We start from the raw sequence: 4,482 nt of genomic DNA, 5'->3' as shown, positions 1-4,482 counted from the left end.
TATGTAAAATGAAACAAAAAGAACTAGGTGGAAAACTCTGAAAAAGAAGAGCAGTGAAGACAGTTTTATTAACTACCAGGTAATAAAACTTACTAAAATGAATTAATAGCCCTAGCTGGTTTGGCTCAGTGGATAGAGCATTGGCCTGAGGACTAAAAGGTCCCAGGTTTGACTCTGGTCGAGGGCACATGCGCAGGTTGGGGGCTTGATCCCCAGTAGGGGGCCTGCATGAGGCAGCTGGTCGATGATTCTCTCTCATCATTGATGTATCTATCACTCTCTCCCTCTTCTTCATCTCTGAAATCAGTGAAAATATATTTTTTAAAAATGAATTACTATAGCTTTAAATAACTTCCCTACAAAATACACAGTGTTAAAAATAGCTGTTATCATTTCCATTTAAAGGTAAAGAAGATTAAGTTGAAAGAGGTTCAGTGTGCACGCAGTTTGTAGATGGGAGAGATAGAGTTTGAGGCCAAATTTATTTTAATTCCAAGCATATAATTTTTTCCAGTGTGTGTGTGTGTGTGTGTGTGTGTTTGTGTGCATGCGTGCACGAGGTTTACATGTTTTACTTCCCAGGCATTACACTTTATGATACTTTCAAGACTTCTGGTAAAAATAATAGCTGCCCTGTCTACTTCACACTTTGGTATAGAAATAAACATATATATTTATATTTATAATATATATTTATAATATAAACATTTATATGTGTGTGTGTGTGTTTGTGTGCATGCGTGCACGAGGTTTACATGTTTTACTTCCCAGGCATTACACTTTATGATACTTTCAAGACTTCTGGTAAAAATAATAGCTGCCCTGTCTACTTCACACTTTGGTATAGAAATAAACATATATATTTATATTTATAATATATATTTATAATATAAACATTTATATTATACATATAAAACCCTAATATGCAAATAGACTGAATGGCAGAACAACTAAATAACCAGTCACTTATGACATGTGATGACCACCAGGGGGCACATGTGGGACATGGTTGGTATCGGCTGTAGTGGGATGGTAGAGGAGGGGAGCGGGGGGCACAGGACAAGCTGGGGGCTTGGTATCGGCTGTAGTGGGATGGTAGAGGAGGTGAGCGGGGGCAACAGACCAAGGCTGGGTGCTGGTTGCTGTCATCAGGGCAAGACTCTGGTGGTTACGGAAAATTCTTTGCTCCTATGTGCCATGGTCCTGCCAGGCACTCACACCCGCTGCCAGCGCCGGCCCTGCTTGCACCCACTGTTGGCATGGGAGCCGCCACTCACACCTGCTTTCAGCCACGATTGCCCCTCAGGGCTTCTCCATCTCCCCCTGCTCCTGAGGGGTGATCGGGGCCTGCAGCTGCTTCCCACACCCGCTGCCAGTGATAGCCCCGTGCGCACCCACAGCCAGTGCCAGAGCCGCTGCTCGCACTCGCTGCTGATGCCTGGTGCCGGTCCAGATTGCTAGGTGCCATCAGCGGGTGTGAGCAGCATTTGTGGGCCCTGATCGTCCCTGGGGGCTTCTCCACCTCCCCACTGCTCACATCTGCTGACGGCGCTGGTCCCGTTCACACCCGCTGTTGGCACCATCAGTGGGTGCTAGCAGGGCCGGTGCCATCAGCTCATGGGAGCGGGGCTGCCAGCATACAGGGTACCAGGAGCCATCTGGGGCATGGCGGATGGGCCGAGACCCACCCCTGTGCCTGCCACAGCCTTGAGGCCCACAGTTCCTTTCAAGGTGCATGAATTTGTGCACTGGGCCCCTAGTGTATAATAATAAAACCATGTGAAATTTCAGATTTGTCTTGTCATATATTATTATTCTGATAGTGTTGCATTTCTCATGAAGATATTGAAAAAATTCTAAGTTAACTAATTCTGTACTTGAATTTATTTGGGAAGATAACTTGAATATACTCCCACACATATGCCCAAGTATAGAAGGTCTAACTGAAATTTAAAGCACTCATTCAGCCATTACAGAATAGTAGTTTCTAATATTGCAAATAAACCAGTGGGGCACTTACTGAATAGTAGCCACTAAAAGCACAAGCTCAAGATTGACTTTCACGCCTTTAGTTTTTGTTCGACAAAGCCACTCCTCACAAGGGACCAGGTTTATTTGTAATTCATTGCTTGACCCAGATGGTGAAGTCTAAATGTAATTGCAATATCAGCCTAAATTACCCCATGCTATTATGGGTGACTCACATGTGCTGTACTCTACACAGTTAACAAGAATAAAGCAATACTTAGTTCAAACATTTCCCAAAGAAGTGAGCACATGGGGCACAATTTGGATCTGGATTCACAGAGAATGCTCATTAAAACCACTGAACATTTTGCATGAGTAAGGATTTCGGTATTGGGCCTGTGGTGGCCATGTTGCTATGGCAATAACTATTATCACTGGAGCTAATGCATTTCTGACCTACAGTGTTTAGTCACACTCACCCACCTCAAAGGGATGTAATCAAATTGATTAATTTTTGAAACACATTGCCAATTTAAAAATGCAATGTAAGAGCTAAATGTATTTTTTTCTTTAACAATTTAAAAAAGTATCTATGTGATAGAATTCAATATACCCCTAGCTTCATTTTTAATATCTTTGCTACTAAGGCTTTTTTTTGGTCTCTCTTTTAAAGAGGCATATTCAAAAGAAAAGCTCCCCAATTTCTGGTCATTTACTTATTTCAGCTTAGCAGCAATACCTTTGTGTCCCCTGCTTTTCTTTATTAGAAGAAAAATAAGAATACTCCTTTGAAAAATATAGTGTCTCATTCATTTTTATAGAGCAAGATAGAAAATTTAACACACTTGTCATTAAACATTACAGTTTTTATGTAATATAGAAGTGTAGTTCTTTATTCAAGCATAATAATTTTTTTTATAAATTACTAGTGACTCTAGCAAGTCATATAATAAAGAACAATGTTTTTGGAACTTAAATGAAATGCCACTTTAATGAATAGGAATGAATGGAAATTAAACTGTGACAGAATATAGCATTTGGGTAAGCTCTAAGAGGTTTAATATCATTATATTTATACTTGAAAGTTGGCAGATATAACATTTGAACATTTATTTGTTGATCAGATAAATTAACAATGATATTAGAAGCTTTCCTATTATTTTTATGAGGCATCAAAGATATCAGTAATAGTTTCCAAATTTATGCCAGAAACCCAGAATAAATGTCATGGGTAGTCTATAGTAGTGGAAAACATTAGAGAATCCTAAAAGACTGACGTAATGTGAATAAGAATATCTCTATTATTAGCATGAGTTCAATGTTTAGCCAACATAATGCATTTGAGGAAATCACTTTGAATCAGTTTCCACAACTATATGACCAAGTTCATCTTAAGAGGCAGTCAATTGTACCATTTATCTCTAAATTCAAGAGTTCCTGCTCATTGTATAAAGGAGAACAGAGGGAAAACCTAGAAATTGAAATTAGATGATTGGAAAAAGGATTCTAAGTAGAAAGTAACATTCATGCTTGACTATGTCACTTAGTCACCTGATCATTTGCAAGCGCTGCTGGCAATGTATTTCCATTTGTGCAAGAAGCTGCAAATGTTACTGTCACAGATCTCATGGGATACAAGAGTGGGGAGCTATTACTTATTTTAGCAGCATAAAAAAGAAGTTGGAAGTGATCAACATCCTTGGAAAAAAAGGAAACTGGGTGATTTGACCATTCTGCAACTGTGGTTTTGCCCATGTTCTAAAACCATTACTCTATATAGCCTCCTAGTAAAAGAGAAAGACTTCTCAAGACTAAATCTTGAAAGTGGCTAAATCCTGAAAGATAAAGAAACTCAGGGTAGCCCCCCCCCAAAATGAATACACACTTTTAACAGCTCACAGCTCAACTGATGTTTCTTTCTTTTCATGATTGAATCCACTGGAATTAGTAATTATTCAAAGTGTGTATACATTTTGGGGGGACACTCTGTATATCTCTAGTCAGCGGTGAAAGAAGCCACCAGCAGATTTGGAACCCCCAGACAAGGAACCTCGCTCACTCCCCGCATGTCTCCCCACTTCACTTTCCACCTTCGTGGGCAGCAGGAGAATCAACATTTTTTCTCATTAACTCGGAAAAGCACGTCCAGTCACCCGCTGCCCGGCAGGAGTGCACTAGGCCCCAAGTGAGCGAGGCTCAGTTAGGGCAGCCTTCGCTCATGGGTGCTGGCACCCAAAGTGCACATTCCTCCTCTGCAGTCACCCCGACTATCCCACTGTTTCACTCCTCGCCGCCTCTGGGTTCTCCATCTTGAATGCTGACCGAAGGCACCTCAGCAAGGGCCACCCACGCCCACCAGGTGTGTCTGTCTGCACCTTATCACTCCTCAGCACCTGCATTAACCCTCCAGAGGTGATCTCATCGCTGCACTGGCCTCCACGGGAACAGGGCGTCACCGCTTTGCCCTCTCATTATTATCTGACAGGCACCCACCCTCAGCACCCAGAACACCCA

This window comes from Myotis davidii, unplaced genomic scaffold (genome assembly GCF_000327345.1).
Source record: "Myotis davidii unplaced genomic scaffold, ASM32734v1 scaffold1516, whole genome shotgun sequence".
Lineage (NCBI taxonomy): Eukaryota > Metazoa > Chordata > Mammalia > Chiroptera > Vespertilionidae > Myotis > Myotis davidii.
Note: the sequence above shows the minus strand (reverse complement) of the source record.